General features: G+C 51.0%; 1 protein-coding gene and 1 long non-coding RNA gene across 5 annotated transcripts in view; one reads left to right on the forward strand and one right to left on the reverse strand.

Moving 5' to 3' along the window:
• Positions 1 to 20,339, reverse strand: part of FARS2 (phenylalanyl-tRNA synthetase 2, mitochondrial) — a 289,117-nt gene that overhangs the window by 179,069 nt on the left and 89,709 nt on the right. The window lies entirely within an intron of this gene.
• Positions 8,352 to 19,132, forward strand: LOC145517874 (uncharacterized). The gene is made up of 2 exons (XR_014062425.1): positions 8,352 to 8,400; positions 17,111 to 19,132. It is a non-coding gene; the product is annotated as an uncharacterized LOC145517874 (long non-coding RNA).

Genomic DNA, 20,339 nt, shown 5'->3' on the forward strand with positions numbered 1-20,339 from the left:
AAATTCTAAAAACAGGCCGTACAGATAATGTCGTGGGTATCGATATACTGGAGGTGTGCAGCTCATATATCTTGCATTAAAGGAATAGTCAGGAGGAAATCAAATCTCCTGAGTTTTCCCTTTGGCTCTTCCTCAACGCAGGAATGTTTGGGATATTAGCCAGGGTAGGGAAAGGCCAGAGACGGATTCTTGGGCTGTGACTGAAATTCTGACTCTTCCTATGGAGTCTCAGGAAATTCCCTCTGTACCTCGTTTCCTCGAGATTCAAATAAGACCTACTTATCTTGGGCACTTAGCAGTGGATCACGGCACAAGGTCCCGGCAAGACTTCATCAGTCTGTGCGATTCATTTTCAGCTCCTCAGATGACAGCTGTTTGTGCGGCTCTACTGCAGGGAAACGAGAGGCCGGGCGCCCTCTGCTGCTGCTTCTGGGTCGGCCTCTGGGTGTCTGCAACCCGCCGCCCACGGGGGCACGCCCACTGTTCCCAAGCATCCTTACACCAGCGAGGAAGGCATTTACTGGTAGGACCAGGAGGGAAGGTGCAAGGGAGGAGGAAGAGAAAACAGACCGCAGGCTGACCGCTACAAGTGGAGCATCTCCCACCAAGGCGGCTGCTCAGAGCGGGTGAGAAAGGTCTGCGAGAGTCCCCAGCGCCTGGCTCTGCGTCAGCAACACGCACTGAAGGACAAGGAGGGAACACGGAGGAGAACGACGGGACCTCGCTGACCAATCTGTTTTCTAGAAAAGTCAGGGGAACAGAGAACCTCGTTTCTCTTAGATTTTGTTAACATTCACATTCACAGTAGCTCCTGACTTTGTTTCTGGGTTTAGTCTGAACAGCTTCCCTAGTGGCTCAGCGGTCAAGAATCTGCCTGCCAATGCAGCAGACATGGGTTCAATTCCTGGTCTGGGAAGATCCTCTGGAGAAGGAGATGGCAACCCACTCCAGTATTCCTGTCTGGAGAATCCCATGGACAGAGGAGCCTGGAGGGCTACAGTCTATGGGGTTGCAAAAGAGTCAGACACGACTGAGCAACTAAACAACAACGAACAACGTCAGGAAGGTTAGAGTCTGATTTATCGCCTAATTTGCATCAGCTATAGGTTAATGCTCTTTTCCATTTCTCCATCTAGTTTGAACAAAGCCAGAACCACACTTCGTAACACTCTATGAACAAATCCATTTTTGAGCCTAGATGTTCTTATTATCTCTCACCATGAACAAAAAGTTATGCAGATGAAAACGAAAAGCATTTGACATGATTGCTATTTTTTCCTCCACTCTCTAAGTAATGACCCTTTTAATAACATTTGAACACCAGAAAATACAAATTCAGTGCGGAGCTGACGTTGGACGGCAACTTTCTTTTAATAAAGAAATTCTGCTTCTTTATTAGAAATTAACTATTCTTGAAAGATGCTGGTAATGATAGTAATAATAACAATACACTAAATAAAAAAATATTCAAGCCTAAAATTCACTGAACTCTTGCAGTGTCAGAAACAGTTCTGAATGGTCCACCTGTGATATTCTTTAATTTTGGTAACTCTTCAAGGTCAGGACCGATATTACTGCCACTTTTGAGTTAGGGGGACAGGCACAGAGGGAATAAGCATCTTGCCATCGACGCTGTCACATAACTGACAAGTGACGCAGCCAGAACTCAAACCCAGGCCCCTGGAATCCTAAACCCACCAGGCTAACCAGTGAACTACGTTGAAGAACATAGCAGAATCAAATTCCCAAGCTGTTCGGCTTCAATAAAAGCTGCAATTATGAAAGCTCTGTTCAGCTTCTGTATCTCCTCCTTCAAACCCAGACCTTGTCTTGTTAGAAGCCAAGACCACGTATTTTTCTATCGCCTTTAATTTTTTCATGGAACATCATCGGTTCACCCTTGAACTGAGTCAGTGTCCCTGACGGAAACCCACCTGAGGACCCCAGGGTCGGCATTCAGAACCCAGCGGATGTGAGCGGCTGCATGGCCATGGGCCGCCAGCACCGCGTCCTGACCCGCCGTGAGCGCAGAAGGGCTTCTCTGGGCCCTGAGCAGTGGTCTAGGGAGAAGGGCAAGGACACGCCCAGGGGCAGGATCGGCCTCTCATCGCCCCTGAGTCTGTCCAGCTGCTGTCGGTGGGCAGGGGCGGGCACAGAGCAGAGGAGTCGGGGAGCTGGGGAGCAGGGGTGCAGCCGGGCCAGGAAGGGGCCTCGTGGGCCCAGGGCGGGTGAGGACGGGGAGCCCATAGGGGGGTGAGGATGGGGGGGCCCATGGGGGGTGAGGATGGGGGGCCCGTGGGGGGTGAGGACAGCGGGGCCCACGGCGGGTGAGGACAGGGGAGCCCTGACTGCGGGGCTGCCACTGGGTGCCCCCCAGGAGCAGTCAGACTGCAGGCAGCAATGGCGGAAGACAGGCTCCACTACGACCAGCGCGTCAAGGGCTTACGTCAGTCTCTGGCCCTTTTCAAGGACCTGAATCCCATCGGACTCACAACGGCTGTGCTGTGCTCAATCGTGTCCGAGTCTTTTCAACCCCATGGACTGCAGCCTGTCAGGCTCCTCTGTCCATGGGATTCTCCAGGCAAGAATACTGGAGTGGGTTGCCATTTCCTCCTCCAGGGGAATCTTCTCGACCCAGGGATCTAACCTGCGTCTCTTGCGTCTCATGTATTGGCAGGCGGGTTCTTTAGCACTGAGCCACTTGAGAAGAAGCCTCAAAATGACTAGACTCCAGCAACCTGAGATGGTCAGGAAGACGTATTTTTCACATCTCCCTGTCACACTAGCTGGAGAGGTGGGTTATGAGATACCACGACGAATGCACATCTATATCTGTAACCACAGACACAAATTCCAGAGACAGAAGCCCTGAACTCACACCCTCCTGAGAGAGCCACAGCCTGCACACAGGCCATGCTCCCCACCGCCCCCTCCACAGGGGCCTTCCCTCCTTTTCTCACTACTCTTCTCCAGTCCATCTGTCTAAGAACAGGAACCTCCTGCAGCATCCCGGGCAGTCCAGTCATACAAAAGTGTGAATAATTCGCTAACTGTGTGGAAATGAAATGGTTTATGGATCACACAGGGAATCTGTGATATGAAAAAGCTGAAAGATCAAACTCTAGAATTTATAATTGCGTGATTATGTTTTATGAGTGAAGTGGCCCCCTTTGAAACTGATTTAAAGATTCCTGGTCAAACTGTATTTTAGAAAATGAGTATTCTTTCTGTAATGTTATAGATTATCCTTAAATAGTTCTCTCTTCAATTATGAAACGTTTGAGGAGACTACGAAAGGGAATTCAGTTATCATAAGATACAACCTTACTTTACCATCATACAGATTCTCCTTTCATTATATGGCTAATTATTTTTCCTGTTACCAGCCAGGGGAAAAAAAGATCTAATTGGCATGCTCTGAAATACTGAGTTGACTCCATACTACAGATGTGCAGTGTCTCACAGCTTAAGATTTCTATTCTGCAATGCACTGCAGGATGAGAAATACCACTTAGAAAAGCATCGGCTTTGATGCTGCTGACCTGAGGGTTTCCATGACACTTCAGCTCTTGAAAGAGTTTACCCTGATGTGTTTAACATCACCCAGAAACCCTGGGTTAAGAATACCCCTGCCTCTCTGCCAAGAAAGGATAAGATGCCCCTTCCGGTCCCTTCCAGCTCTGACGTTTGGTGACTGTAGGTTTTCACTGCTGACCTCACTATCTCTGGTGGCCCAGACAGTAAAGAATCTACCGGCAATGCAGGAGACCCAGGTTCGATTCCTGGGGAAGGAAGATACCCTGGAGAAGGAAATGGCAACCCACTCCAGTATTCTTGCCTGGGAAATCATGTGGACAGAGGAGCCTGGTGGGCTACAGTCCCTGGGGTCACAAAGAGTCAGACACGACTTAGCGACTAAAGAACAACAAAAACATAGAGAAATAAGCAAAGACAACTGCATAAAAAGCTGGGCAGAATAGAGAAGAGAAGCCTAGTTTGCTACTGTACCTGTGGATAGCATTTGGCTCGTCACGACCACCCAGCGCAGAGCACTGACCCAGCCCCGGCCACACTCTAACTATGGGGACCTTTGGGAGACTGGAAGAGCACCTGTTCTGATCATTGAAAAGTGAAAGTGTTAGTCACTCAGGCTCCTCTGTCCATGGGATTCTCCAGGCAAGAATACCAGAGTGGGTTTGCCATGCTCTCCTCCAGGGGATCTTCCTGACCCAGGGATCAAACCTGGGTTGACTGCATGGCAGGGTGATTCTTTACCTTCTGAGCCACAGTAGGGTGGGGCAGAGACGGCTAAATCCTCTTATTTCATATCATACAGTTAAAAGAGAGACTAAAGTGGAAAGAAATCAGGAAGTAGCAACGTGGGTGTGTTACTTGGAGATGGAGCAGATGTCAGGAACCCAGCTGCCTCCGAGGGAGGAAGCAGGGACGCAGCGTGGAGGGGCAGAGGGTGGAGATACGGGGGGTTTGTCCTCATCCTGGTTCAGCTCTCTGACTCCTAAACTATGCAGTGAATAAACTTTAATAAAAAGAAAAATCTTCAAAAGGAAGAAGAAAAGGAAGTGGTCTGGACTCTCCCATCACTCCACGCCTGAGGCCCAGTGGGTACAGATGGATGGGACTTGTGCCCTGGGCCCTGGGGACAGCCAGCCAGCTCTGGGCCCACCAGCATGGGCGGCACACGCTTCCCCTTCACTCTCCTGCCCAGAGAGCCAGCCGGGCCACCGCAAACCAAAAGCACAAAAGAAGGACAAGTTCAAATAAAACTGTAGTTACAGCAATAGGAAAAGATCAGATACAAAGCGACATTTCAGAATAATGTGGGGTCAAATTAAAAATCATAGACTGGTTTTTAAAGAGAAAGAATCTGAAATAAGTTGGAGGCAACCACTAGCAACTGCCTCTATCTAAAAACAGCTATGAAAAGACCAGCATTCTGAGCTAAAGGTTAATTAGCTTGCCTAAATTCAAATTTGCTTCTGAAGTATCCAAGAGCCATGGTTTCCAGAAATACAGAGAACTGATTTCTTCTTCTTGAAAGCAGAGCAGGTCTGAGGAACAGCTCAGACGATGGCCTGCAGAGGAGGCACGTGTCCCTGCAGGCTGCTCTCATGGACCCGTTTCCAGCGGTTCTGTGGTTCTGTGAGCCTTCCCGTGTGGAGCAGTCAATGCAGAAGTTTTACAAAGCAATGTGTCCAGCTCAACGATTCCATTCAGTCAAATTAATATATTTGATCCCTTAATTTTTAATCTAATGCAGCTAAGGGAACAAAAGAATAAAAGCCACAACCAGCGCCTCTGTCAAAATTTATCTTCGGGGTAGAACTGTGCCATTTACACAGGCATGGCGCTTCTGCCCACAACAGATAAATTTGCACTTGCCTGAGTGAAATTTCATTCTTCCCGCAATCAAACTGCTACCAGCATGTTTGCGAACACTATAAATCTGCCCGTGTTGATTCTTAAAATGAAAAACACCAAGGGAAATAAATAATCCTTTACTCCCTGCCCTTCTCAGGAGTAAGAGACCACAGACGTTCTGACTAGGCAGAAGACACAGCGAAAATGCCCCGTTGGCAGGCTCTGGGTGGAGCGGCAGCTTCAGTGGACCTGGTGGGTCACAGAACTGTCCCAGGCTGACAGGCGTGATCCCTATGTGGAAAATAAGATCCCAACGATATGCTGCTGGTAATTCACAATTATTAGCAGTTATTTGGGAGAGGGGAGAAATTCAGATCGCATCCAGCTCTCAGCATTTGTGAGTTTCTGTGCATTTCAGACTATGGAGGGCGGTGGTCTGGCCACAGTCAGAAAGTGCTCCCTACCCAGAGGGTAAGGCTCCAGGGCCCCGGGCAGGAAGGCCAGCTTTGCCCGCCTGGGCTCCCTGCCTGCCTCCACAGCCGCAGGTGTTGTAGACACAGCAGGGCAAAGCCCTCTCCAGCTTGGGGAGCCCTCAATCACCATGCCCAGACAGACCCAAAGAGCAGGAGGCTGAGTTGGGCCGAATCAGGGCTGAGGGAAGGGCCCCAGGGGTCCGAGGGTGGGCGCAGAAGCATGAGCCCCTGGAGCTGAGCGGCCCGCACCGACAGCTGCGGGCAGAGGACCCACGACAGCCACGCGGAGGCCACTGCAGAGGACCCGAGTCTCTCTCCATCGTGACTCGGGGGCTTCGCTGGTACCAGAGCAAATATCATCAGCATCAGGGAGCTTTTCAGCAGGCCGAGCTCAGTCTGCAGAGCAGATGAGCGCAAGAGGCTGGAAACACTTGTACGAGGAGGGAGAGGCCTGGAAGCCCTTAAAACCACAATGTTTTTCTACTGCTATCGGCTACACCCCACAATGTCTGGTCTTGGCTGAGATGTCCAAGCACGAGTTTTCTTAATTTTTCTTTGACTTGGTTTCCCCCCAGAGAAACAGGAAGGAAAACCATAGGCTTATTTCCACGTCTAAAATCCAACTCTCCAAGAATTCGATTCTATTTATTTCAGGTCATTAAATTTTCATCATGTCTAGGAACCGGGTGCTTCAAGGGATTAAAAAATAAATAAATAAAACACACACAGGCCCTGCTGTCAAGGAGCTCAGAGCTAGAAGGTTAAACACAAAAATCCTCAAATGATACCAGAAGGTAAACTCCGGGAAATACGGGAGGAGATCCAGTCACAGCGCAACTCCGCAACCAGTCCTGTGGGTCAGGAATGTTCAGGGAGTCCGGTGAGCCGCAGAGGAGCCGCACCCAGCAGCCAGCCCTGCCCTGGATGGTGCGGACACTGCAGGGGCACGGGGGTCGGGGCGGAGGAGGCGGCTCCGGGGCCCAAGCGTCAGAGAGAGCCGTCGAACTGACTGTGACGGCGTGGCCACGCCTGGTGGGGGGGGACACCGGCCGGCAGAGGGGGTACCGGAGCTGTGAGCGGCCAGAGGGGAAAGGGGCTCACGCCCGCCCCCGTGACCACAGGCAGGGAGGGAAGGGCGAGGACAGTGGCTCGAGGCCTGGCTGGCAAAGCGGGTGTTCGTGGTCTGTAGGGCGGGGTGGGGGATCCTGAAGCACTTTTGTGTCACGACTGGAGCTTAAACCAACGGCAGGAAGACTCGGGCCAAGGCGAAGGTGCCGCTCAGCCTCCCCGTCTCCCGTGCTGTGAGACAGAACGCTGGCCAGGACGTGGGGATAGACGGGGCAGGGAGCAGGATGAGGGCCACCCAGTCCTCGCCACTGGCCCTTGCTTCCGCCTGTGAGAGGCATCCGCTCGGCCTGAGGGTGGGGTGTCCATCGGTCATCGCAGGACGGGTCCAGCTCTCCAGCCCTGCTGCCCGGGGGCCCTCCCATCACACAGAGAAGCTGGAGCCGACTCCACCTTCAAATGCCCAGAACACGGGCTGTGGCGGAGCTGGAGGGCGCGCTTGCCTGTGCTCTGCAGTGCCTGGGAGAGAGGCTGGCACACGGTAGGGGCGCGATAAACATTTGTTCAATGAACAAAGCTGAGACTGTGAACAATCCTCAATGTCATCTCAGGCTCTTCCTCTGACAGATGAGGACACGGAAGTGCCCCAGGACCCCCCTGGAGCCAGGCAGCCCATTGGTCAGCGGTGAGACCACAACCACCCCCAGCCTCCCGCGCTGAGGGTGAAGGTCTCGACACTGCCCCACGCGTCACCCCCGGTCTCCCGCTTTCTCAATGCCTTATAATTGGGAGCAATGAGATCAGAAAGCGGCGGTTTACAGAGCGAACCTCCGTGACATAGAACATTAAGGTAACAAACACCAACAGGGAGCTGGACAGGGGAGACATTCTGAGTTCAGGTCACTGAAGGGAGAGTGGCATTCTGTGCTTCCACGGCACCGCTGCCTATAGTTTCTGCGATTGCCTCCATCACTCTGCTTTGAAACTGCTCTGTAAACCACATCAGACGTTACTCGACTACCACCCTCACTGCCGGGCCCTCCCTGCTGGCTCCCCGGAGACCAGCACGTACCCAAGCTTCAAAAAGCTTCCCTGGGTACCCAATGTGTATATATTTTTGAAAGGCAACAAATAGAGACTTGTGTCACCTTTGGAGTGGCTTTTTGGAAACTTCTGCAGAAATTTAAAACCAAAAAGCTGCTTGGGACCCATCTGCAGAGTAAGAAACAAATAACGAATAAGCGGTAACCAAGGGCGTCTTCAGTGAAGACCAGAGAAGGGAGCCTCTCGATGACACCACTCCAAAGTGTCTGTGATGGCTGGCTCCACACCAGGCGCTGCGAGAGGCTGGGGGATGCTGAGCCGTGTCCTCACCCTGCCTACAGTCTTGGAGAAGCGCTGAGTCAGGGACGCAATCACCATCGGTCCGTTGCCATGGTGACACAGACGCTCCTGAAGACCAGGAAGTACACAAGGGCTTCAGGTACGTCCCATGGGGTCCTCTGCTAGGCCAGGCTGGTCCCAGCAGAAGAAAGGGCACGTGGAAGAACTGAGAGGCCGGGGTGGCAGGAACGCCAGGGGCCACGGGGGCGGGCTGGGTGGGGGCAGAGGGGCGGCCGGGACCAGAGCGCAGCAGGACTTCACCCTCCAAGCATCGAAAATCCAAAGATTATGAAGAGATTATAATGACGAAGACCTGACTGTTAAAAGATCATCTCTAGAAAAACAAGTGTTTGTGCTTTCAGAACAGTACCAACCACTTGAAATAAAAGGATGTAAACTAGGACATAAGGAAGGTTGGCGTGGCATTTAGGAGAGATGGCAGAAGAGTGTGTCCAGGCACCCGTGGAATGGAGGGCATACTTGGTAACCCCAAATGGCACTGATTGAGCTAACAAGCACACTTCTATGCCAAAAACAAACTGGGGAACATGATGTTTCTAGAGACTATACCAAAACTCAAAATGTGTTGAAAGAATCAACTAATGACTCAAGTCCCAATTTAGTGCATAAACTAAATAATAAAAACATCGAGGCTATCACAAACTAATCACTCCTTCTTCCCAGACCTCCCTTGGCGCCCCCAGGCCTCACCAGCCTCTCCGTCAGCTGAACTGCCAGACATCCTTGAAGGTCTCGGCCTACGGCCTGGAACACACTTTCCACGTATTTACACCTAGGCTGCCCACTGGGACTGTGAGCTCCTCAGGGAATTCCCATACACGTGTACCTCCTGGGTACCGGGTGACATGCCCTGCACGGCAGGGCTTGCCAGTGTGGACTTGTCAGGTGACCAATTGGTAAAAGACAGAAAAGGGGATTTGGAAGTAATCTGTGGATTTGGGTTAGAGATCTTTCACAATTAACTTCATTATACGTTAAGTAGAGCAAACTGTATCACACTAGTAGGAAAAAAGACCAAGGGATGTAAAAAAAAAAAAAAACCATGAAACTCGACCGTGTTAAAGACATCACGTCTCACAGGCGTGGGGGTATTTTCTCCCAGCTCTCTGTGCCCAGAATATTGAGCTTTCCCTTAAAAAAAAAAAGGGGGTCTGCTTTTGTCTTGCAGATATTATACTAGAGACTGTTAATTAACTGTGTTTCCCACTTTCCTTTCAGCATTAGGCAGCGAGAGCCAGATTTATGTCTCCTACAGCAATGGAGACAAACGTGTGTTTCTCTGCCACAACCCTAGCCCAGCTTTCTCCTTTTCCTATTCTTGTTTTCTTTTGCCCTTTTCTCCCTAAGATTTTTAACTACGTGCATCTCTTTCTATAGAAGTCATTATTATCTCCCAGCCTTTGTAGAACTGTTATGAATAAATCTAAATAATCAAATAATTAGGCAAACGATGCTTCAGCATCCCACAATTTGCTGTAGAAACTTTGGTCATAGTTTCTCAAACCAAGGCAGTTAACCCTTAGATAAGCTGATGTTCAACCGAACCTACACAGAAGGGCCTCCCCATCACCCAAAAGAACAGCCGGGGGCGGCGTGATGAGGGGCGCGTCTGGCCGCCTCACTCCGCCGCTTCCCCTGGCTCCTCCGCTCTGCGTGACGCCCGCCTCCTTCGTGCCTCTCGGCCGTCAGCTGCTTCCTCCAGCCTCCAGAATCCATTTCCTCCCTAGATTTCTGCGGCTGCGGATGTAATTCACACTGTCACATTTCTCTCCGAGGGGACTGGAAGCACTCCCAGCCAACTCACTGCCTCCCATCCCCGCTCCATCCAATCCATCTTTTAGTCCAGACGTGGGGAATCTGCACCAGAATGCATTCCTTCATCCACGCGTTCGATATCTACTGAAGTTTGCTCACTCAGTCCTGTTCGACTCTTTGCGACCCCGTGGACTGTAGCCCGCCAGGCTCCTCTGTCCACGGGATTCTCCAGGCAGGAACACTGGAGTGGGTTGCCATGCCCTCCTCCAGGGGGTCTTCCCGACCCCGGCATCGAACCCGGGACTTCAGCACTGCAGGTGGATTCTTTACCGTCTGAGCCACCAGGGAAGCCCAAAAGTCTGCTGAGCACCTACTGAAGGTGAGACGCGTATGAAGCAGCTCAGGAACAGTGTGGAGGCACAGCAGGAACCAACCTCCGCCCGGAGGCCACGCGAGCGCCGGAAGCCCTGGACAGAGTGTGCGTGGTACCTCTGGGCTCCCTGCAGGGGCGTCTGCAGGGGAGAGCGGGGCGAGCGGGGACCGCAGGGGCAGCCAAGGCCGGTCAGGAAGGACCTGAGGGGCCACCAAGTTCTCCGCATGACCATTTGGGAACCCCCAGCGTCCCTGTGGCCCTGTCTACCCTCCTGATCATTCCATTTCCAACCCTGCACCATGCCCTGTGCCTGCGCCTCAGGGACGCTGGGCACCTGGGCCCTCGACCTGAGCGGAACCGCCCTGATTCCATCACAGACACCTGTGCCCGCTGAAAACATGCAGAGCATCTGCTCAGTACCTGTGATACCGCAGCCGCTAACCAGGAGGAACTCACAATGGTTCCTACCCTCAAGGAGATTAGGCTCTCAGGGAGAAACCGGCAAACTGAGTATCACGCAGACTCCGAATAGATTCCACATACAGTGGATTCCACTGCATTAATCGTGGACAGCATTAGCCTTCACTTGGCTTCTCTTAATTCTAAGAACACTCTAGCAGGAATGTGTAGCTCATATGAGCCCGATACCATGGAGACAGATGTGGTCCACACCCCCAAACACAGGGTCAGGGCTGCAGGATGATGAGGGCCCAGTGGCCACTTCTCCACGGATGATAAAAGAAAGCAGGGAGCTAGAGAGCCCCAAGTCTTAGACAGTTCAAGAATCATCACACTGACTTCCTTGACAATTAAATACGAAGCAGAGCGTGTTTCGCGGAGACGGGAATAATTGAATTTTCATGAAACGCAAGGTAATGTTTGTTCATTCTATGTAAACACATACAGATTGCGAGTAAGGCTAGATTAATTCCTTCAAAGCACACTGAATTCCCACAAACATAACGAAGCTGCCTCTGGTAATAAAGCCTTAGAAGTCAACATCTGAAGACGTTTTCATTTATTTCATTATACCTGAAGTGGCAGGATAAAAACAAGATGAAAATATAGGACTTTTATATGTAAATTAATTCAAAAGTAACTTTTCTAGGAAATACACAAAAAGCTCAGAATGAAAGTAAACTCTGAATGCAGATCTAGGAACAGTAGTGACCCAGAAAGTTCTGACGGCACCTCCGATCACATCAAATACGACGTGACTGTCGGGGAGCAGAACCCGTCCCGAGGCCTTCCTGAAGGGGAGCTGAGGCGGACAAAGTGAGGGGAGTGTCTCGACCACCTTCGTGGAGAACCCCTGGGGGCTTTTCAGAAAAGCACAGAAACAGTGGAGAGGCGGCCCAAGAAGATCCGTGGAGTGACTGCTCGAACAAGTCCACTTCTACACTGGACACAATGGACCGCCAGGGGAGCCCCGGGTTCGCTTCTAGAGACACGTCCCACAGAGAGACTGGCGCACAGAATGCAACACGTCCACAGCGATTCCCTGAAACATCGCTCTGGACGGCAAGCTCAGACACAGCACAGAATGCCTCTCAGCTTAGCACTGGTAGCGCCGGTTAAACACAGTATGGCTCATATACGTGGTGGAGACACTCTCCAACACAGAGACCTCCAGAAGTTTACTGAGGTGGGGGCGGGGGGAAAGATGTAAAACAATATAGTATAGTACGCCACCTTTATTAAGCAGGAAAGAAAAAGAACATGCATTTGCATCTGCATTAAACACTGGGAGGACCTGGGAACCCCCTGCAGGTCCAGTGTGGGGACTCGGCACTTCCACTGCCTGGGGCCTGGGTTCAACCCCCGGTCAGGGAACTAAGATCCCACAAGCCTCAAGGCGTGGCCAAAAAAACCAAAAAGAAAACAGAAGGATCCAAATAGAAAAAGGAAAAAAAAAAAAAAAAGTGAAGTCAGCAGAAGGGAGAATACACACAGACACAGGCACACACAAGCAAGGAAGCGACCTAGAAATAAACTCTCATCATAAATGGACAGCCATCTCCTACTCGCCTTCCCCTCACCACCCCCCGCCAAGGACGTCTCCTGGCCGTGGTGACCCCAGCCTGAAGCTCCCTAACCTGTAAGCCAAGGCCATCACCCCCCAGGTCCCTCTGGACCCACCGCCCACACCTTCCCCCCAATCACACCGCACGTCTGTCCTCAGAGATTTGCCCCCCGCTTCAGAAGCCCTGTGACTGCTGCCCTCTGCGAGAAGGCCTGACCTGTCTCTGTCCTGGCAGAGTCCTGGGCAGCCTCCCACATCAAGGTCAGACAGCAGTTCTGCGGGGTACAGGACCCCCGACAGCCCTGGCTGCCAACGCCCCGCCCCCGGCCTGATGACCCACCTGGTTCGGGGTCTGCTTGGGACTGGACCCCTCATTAGACCACTCTCTCTTCGAAGCCAGGGGCGCTGTCTTACCCACCTATGCTTGCCAAGCATCTAGCTTCCCAACAAATGCTCCCTGTCTCCCTCGCCTTGTCCTCAAAAAACTAGCGATGAATGCTTTGCCTTCCCGGGAACAAGCGCCTTCACCTAACAAATTTTGCTTGTCTGAATAAGGTCCTCAAGGCGACAGCGTTATTAGTCATGAAAAGGCCTGGGCCCTCACGTAGACCTGCGTCTGGTTCTCTACCACACACCCCTCCAACTGCCTCATCACACGAGCCTAAGCCCTCCTGTGCGAGGGCAGGGGACTGGATGACACTGGTGGTCCCCAACCTTTCCAAGTCACAGAGGCCTGGGGGCATCTGGCGTCTTCCTCTGCACCCACCCCAAAAAGAAACCGCCCTTACGCAAGTGGCTGCAAACGCCAACGGGCAACTTCAGGAGATGCACAGAGTGAATGACGCCTGGAATCATTTCCAACTTAACTACTCTCTGAAAGACGGAAGGCTTAAGGTAAGAGGAGAAAAGATCTAACACGTTTTGATCATTTACCGAACACTAGACACGTGGCTAGGGCTTCGCAGATGGCTCAGTGGGTAAAGAATCTGCCTGCCAATGCAAGAGACACAGGAGACACAGGTTCAATCCCTGGGTCAGGAAGATCCCCTGGAGGAGGGAATGACTACCCACTTCAGTGTTCTTGCCCGGAGAATCTCATGGACAGAGGAGCCTGGGGGACTATAGTCCATGGGTCGCAAAGAGTCAGACGTGACTGAGCGACTGAGCCCAAGATACTGGGCTGAGCACATTATACCCATGGATTCATTTGTTCTCCGACCCAGAGCAGTGAGGTGCGTGTTGTTATTCTCATTTTCTAAATCGGGCACTGGGATTCAGGGATGGTAAGGGATAAATGGATTTGTCAGTGAAGGTCCATCTTTCTGGTCTGAAGCTCCCAATATTTTCTGCAGGGACACGTACACCCTCCCCGTAGTGGTCGAGGGAAGAGTCGGCCGCAGCCAGGAGGCACCAGAAGGAAGGAGTCTGTTCTGCCCCCCCCAGGCCCTCCCCACGTTACTCTTCCAGCACCTCCAAGACAGGACACAGGAGGGACGTGCAACCACCGAGACGCTCCCGCGCCCAGGCCCCTCCACGGCCAGCAGGGAACTCACCAGCCACGGCCAAGGAGGACGGGCCTTAACTGCACGAACCAGTGACAGGGCCACAGACCTGGAGAAAGGAAGGGCCCAAGGTCCCTTCGGGTCTGGCCTCAGGGGCGCAGGTCTCTGTACCCCAGGACCCTGCAGACCCCCTCCTGCATGCAGTCATCCTGCTCCTCGTTGGGAAGCAGACAGGCTTGGGCTCAGGGAGGACCCAGAGAGGCCCGCCAAGGGGAGCCTGAGCCATTCCATAGGGCTGGCAGCCGACAGCATCCAGAAGAGCTCTCTCTAAAACAGGAATAAAATGTCAGCTCTTCAACCTCCGAAGAGATCTGCCTCCTCTTCAAACCTCCAGGATGAGGAAGGAGCTACGCTGGTTACTAAGGTACCTGAAGGTACCAAAGCGGGGGAGGCGGGGGCGAGAGTGGGCACTGGAATCCGCTGCGGTCCTCTGGAGGGCGCACGCTGGTGAGCACACCAGAGCTCTGGGTGTCAATGAAGCCCGGGAAGGCTGCACGCACTCGCTGCCCCTGAGAGGGTGCCCTCTTCACCACACCGAGGTCAGGGCCCCGGGCGCACGGACCCGGGGGAGACTCCTAGACCTGCTGCGTGGGGCCCCTCCCTCCCCCATGGTGCCGTCACACTCCGTCTAGACTGTCCCCCTGGTCTCCTGCCGTTGAAGCTGCATTTCTTGGACTCACTCTCAACAGTGCTTCAATCTTTCAACTGCGTGCTCCCCCAAGGTGAGATGGAAGGTCCTTGACTTGCCCTCCACTCCCTTCCAGGGCAGACCTCGGCCTCCACGTGGTTCCGGTCCGGGTTCTCCCAGCGCTCCGCGCTAATCTGTCTCTACAGAACCTGCAGTGCGGCCGCCCACCTGGTGTGTCCTGCACAGGCCCGGCTCTTTGCCCAGAAAGATCCCCTCCTCGCTGTGCCATCACAGAGCCTGCTCCCCTTCACGGCTCAGGTCCAGCACCACAACCCTGGGGAAGCCTTCCCTGTCTCTCAGGGAACCTCCCCCTCCTCCGACTTTCCCCACAGATCCAGGGACACAGCTCATGACCTGCCGTCCCCACCACTGGACTGGGTGCCCCTTGGAGGTGGAAACCCCTCTGTGTCCATGGCCCTTGCATGGCGCCTGCCAGGCCGATACTTCACAAACATGTGTTGAAGAACCAGACGGAGAAGGGACATGCTGATCTAATACCTGGAAGCATCCAATAATGGATTTTGAGAGCTTTCGCCTCCTAATGCCTTCAAAACCCACAAATCCTCCATTTCTAGGACTCTGTAGACAAATAGCCTAAAATATCAAATGAATGTGCTAAATTATGAATGTTGATATTGGCTGCTTCCCTTCACATTGAAGGCACTCCTCAAGGTAAAACTGAAGAATTATCTTACCGTGCTTTGTCATTACTGCCCCAAATTACACCGCTGCAGGCCTCCTAGTTCACGACCAACCCAGCAGCCGATGGACAAGCGTCGCTCCAGGTGTCCTTGGGACGCATTCTACAGAAGGGACGTGCTCCTGGCCGGACTCTGAGTCCCGTAACCGGGGCTCTGCTCACTCGCCCAGCTCAGAGACACACTCCACAAGACAGACACATGGCTCTGCCAACTCACTCTGCCCCACACTTCATTGAGCGTCAAGTCTTCTTTTTCCTGTGTTTTGTTATTCCGCCGCTCAGTCGTGTCCAACTCTTTGCATATCCATGGACTGTGGCCGGTCAGGCTCCTCCGTCCATGGAATTTCCCAGGTTAGAGGACTGGAGTGAGCTGCCATGTCCTTTTCCTTCTTTTTCCATGAAACACCTAATAATATGAGCATTCTAAGTCATACGGTCTGAGAGATGTTACACTTGGCCAACTCCTGAATTACGTCCATTGAAAACACAACTTGAGAATCTGGCCTAAACTTTTGCCTAACGATGTCACTTCATTTTATCCATGGGCATGACAGTATGGCTGCTGCATGAAGACACTGCTTCCAGCCTAAAATGCAGAAACGAATCTTGAAAAAAATAACTTAGCAGATTGTGTTTATCCCCACGGTGCCATAAATAATTCCTAAACTTCCAAATTGCCTCTTTGCAGGGGAGAAAATAAAACTGAGCCGTCGAGTAGCAGCACGTCACTGCCTGCCTGCAAAGCTGCAGTGACTCCAGGAAGCAAGGGGCTCATAAATAGTTTAAATAAAATTCAGTTAAGTGAGCATCCTTTTTAAAATTTTTTTGACAGTCTTAGAGAGTTTCTTTAAGGGGTCTGGTCTGGGAAGAGACCTAATTAACCAACCAGAGATACCAAAAGCCAGTGCTATGCAATTTTCAATTGTTGTTGTTTAGTCACTAAGTCCTGTCTGACTCTTTGCGATCCCACAGACTGCAGTGCACCAGACTTCCCTGTCCTTCACTATCTCCCGGACTTTGCTCAACTCATGTTCATTGAGTGGGTGATGCCATCTAACCATCTCATCCTCTGTCGTCCCTTCTCCTTTTGTCTTCAATCTTTCCCAGCATCAGGGTCTTTTCCAATGAGTCGGCTCTTGGCATCAGGTAGCCACAATACTGAAGCTTCAACTTCAGCATCAGTCCTTCTAGTGAACATTCAGGGTTAATTTTCTTTAAATTGTCTGGTTTGATCTCCTTGCCGTCCAAGGGACTCTCAAGAGTCTTCTCCAGCACCACAGTTTGAAATCATCAGTCCTTCGGTGCAGTTTTCCATGTGGTGTTTTAAAACAAAACACAATGCCCTGTGGGTTGTATTAATACTGCACATCTCTGGCTTGTTTCAAGGCCAGAGTTAAAGTTAGTCACACAGTCGTGTCTGACTCTTTGCAATCCCATCGACTGTAGCCTGCCTGGATCCTCTGTCTGTGGAATTCTCCAGGTAAGAGTACTGGAATGGGTTGCCACTTCCTTCTCCAAGGGATCTTCCCGACCCAGGGATTGAACCTGGGTCTCCTGCATTGCAGGCAGATTCTTTACCAACTGAACCACTAGGGAAGCCAACTGGCTTGTTTAGGAGACCAAATAATGGGATCCAAGAGCTAAAAGGAAATCTGGAGGTTATATCATCTAACACCCTTATTTTATAGATGGAGAAACTGAGACCTTCAGGACTGGCCCAAGATTTCCAGCACAGCGCATGGCAGGGCCTCAGAATGGTTGAAAATAGAAAATTAAGTCCACACTGATGGAAGAAGGACAACTGCTTTATATCTGCTAAATACCTAAGACCTTAGATGGTGAAAATAAGACACAGGGCAGAAGCTCTGCTTTCCAGAAGTCTCCTATGGATAGAGACGATGCCACAGGTGGTATGGAACATATACTACAGCTACAAAAACACCAGAAACATATATACAGATTACAGCTTGAATCAAGTTACCAAAATATTTGCTTTTGTTACAATAGCAGAAATATTGGAAGGGATGGCAAGGATTCTAAGGAGGATCAGGAAGAACTGCAAAATATACAAAGAAACAAATCAAATTCTGTGCAAACGGTATAACTGGAGTGCTCAAGCAAGCTCCAAGCTATGTCTCCTAGTCAAAAAAGGGCATCCCAGAATCTGCCTTCCAAACACCAGAACTGTCACAGAGGGTGGGACCAAGCCTGACAGCATTAGGAGAGGGAAGGAAGATGCTTGAATGTCATTCAATATTCAGAAACCCCACATGGAAAATATGAATGATACAGCAGTAATATCAGAGACTTAAACCACTAGCATCAAGCATGACAAGCAGAAGGGTTATCTTTACAGAACTTGTCAACTTACACCCACTCACATTCTCTGATGAAGTGACTTTTTGGGAGAATGACATTTAGAAAGAAACCTAAAGCTACCCAAGTAAAAAATACAGATATTCCATTTATTAGAGAGCAACTTAAAAAAAGAAAGAAAGAAAGAAAAGCCACAACCTAGAGAATATAATTGTTACGTGTAAAAGTGACAAATAATTAGCCTTCAAAATAAATTAATTCCTACCAGTCAATTAAAAACAAAGAGAAAAATGAGCCCCACCCAAAATGAGCAAAAGAAAAGCTGTATGTGTCAAATAAATATATTAAAATGTGATCAACCTCAATGGCAGTTGCATGTAAACAAGACCACAGTGAGAGACTATTCTGAACTCACCAGACTGACCAAATAAACTGAACCAAGTCAAACGCTAGAGAGGGTGTGGAGCAACAGGAACTTTTGTGGAAATCGGCCCAACGCCTCTGGGAAACAACCTGGTGACGCCAACAAAGCTAAGACACTAAGGGCTTCCCTGGTGGCTCAGTGGTGAAGAAAGTTCCTGCAATGTAGGAGCTACAGGGAGACGCAGGTTCAGTTCCTGAGTCCAGAAGATCCCCTGGAGAAGGGCATAGCAACCCACTCCAGGATTCTTGTCTGGAGATTCCCAAGGACAGAAGAGTCTGGCGGCCTACAGTCCATGGAGTTGCAAGGAGCAGGGCACTGCTGAAGCGACTCAGCACGCACGCAAGATGTTCAGAAGTGCTGACTCAGCAATTCCACGGCTAAATAAAATGTAACTAAGAAACTTCTAGTCCTATACATGCAACATATACAAAAATGTACACAAGTAGCATCTGAAGCAGCAAAAAAAGGACAATGTAAACAGTCCACTGTCCATTAAAGAACGGATGAATAAACTATGGCAAATTCACCCACTAGAATTTGAGCAGTGAAAGATGAATGAAATGAAACTCAACAGGGGACAACAGAGAGGAGCCTCAAGCACCGCAGCTGCAGTTCTCGTGAAGAACTGCAGGGAAGGACGAGTAGCATGATTCCATTTGTTAAAGCACAAAAGCTGGGGAAAGTTCACTTGTTGACAAAATGCACAGAAAATCGAGGTAACGAGACAAAAGTCAGAACAGCGAATGCTCGTGGGGCAAGGGGAGTGCTAACAGGGAGGGACACTTGGGGGCTTCGACCTGTCTGCTGTCCCATCTCTTCAGCTGAGTGCGGACCCCGGACTGGCTGATTCAGTGAAGGACTAGAAGACAGAGAGGGCAGATAAAGCACCAGAATGAAGTCTTTCAGTAAAGGATAACTTTAAGGAAAAAGTTGTTTTATAATTAGGGAGACTTGAGCACATCATGGCAAAGAGTAAAAAATGAACAAAGGAAGAACAAAGACGGACTCACACGTCCCGATTTCAAACTTACTACAAAGCTAATGAAATCAAAACAGTGTGGACATCGGCCTTCCCTGGTGGTCCAGTGGTTGAGAATCCACCTGCCGATGCAGGAGACACGGGTTTGCTCCCAGGTCCAGGAAGATTCCTTGTGCTGCAGGGCAACTAGTCTGTGAGCTGCAACTACTGAGCGCGTGCTCTCCAGCCTTTGCTCGGTGACGAGAGGAGCCCGCGCGCGGTAACTACAGGGTAGCCCTGATCTCCGCAACTAGAGAAAGCCTGCCCAGAGCAATGAAAAACAGGCGCTGCTATGGGCGAAAATAAATAAGTAATACCAGTATGGACACGAGGAGGGGAACACAGAACAATGGAACGGAACTGAGAGTCCAGAGATAAAGGCAAACGTCTATGGTCAGCTGACTCTGGACAGCGGGACGGAGGCCCCTCAGTGAGCAGTGCTGTCTGTCAGACCCCCGCTGTCCTGCCCGGTGGGCAGAGCTCCCTCCTCACACACCGCAGGCCACCCCCACGAACGGCACGTGCGTTCATGCTCTGATGACACAGTCTCATCTTCCTGAACTCATGCCGAGTTTTACCCGGAGAGGTCACCTCTCACCATTTTCCGTGTCTTCCTGCTTGTCCGTTGCAGGACAAGGTGCCAAGTACAGGAACGGCACATCTGCTCACATCTAACACAGGGCCACAAGGTTTGTGCCACCTGGGAGCTCACCAACTTAGATCAGTAACACTGCGTGATACAACCGTGTGCAGGAGCTTAGAGACTGTCTACCAGAGAGAGGGACAGACTGAAAACAGGGTCACACCTAGACAGGGAGAGAAGCATCAGCTGTGTCAACTGTACGTCCAGGCAAAGATCAAGTACATGACCCCTTGCGAACAGGAAGCTTACTTATGCTGAGATGCTCACGTCACACTGCAGGGCAGCCCAAAGTCATCAGAGGTTACCTTCTACCCTGTGTGTAACCAGGACGAGGGCTTGGCACCATCTTCCCCAACTCTGCCCACCGTACCTCTGTTACAAACGTGTGCCACGTGGCACTCTAACCATTTATGTTTATGTCTGGGTGTGCTGTGTTGTTTTCAACAGCCAGGACAATGCTTTTTTGCTTTTCCACAGCCTTAGAAGTAATTCAAGAAATATTTGACAAATGAACAA

Source organism: Giraffa tippelskirchi, chromosome 8 (assembly GCF_054371585.1).
Source record: "Giraffa tippelskirchi isolate mGirTip1 chromosome 8, T2T-mGirTip1v1.2.pri, whole genome shotgun sequence".
Lineage (NCBI taxonomy): Eukaryota > Metazoa > Chordata > Mammalia > Artiodactyla > Giraffidae > Giraffa > Giraffa tippelskirchi.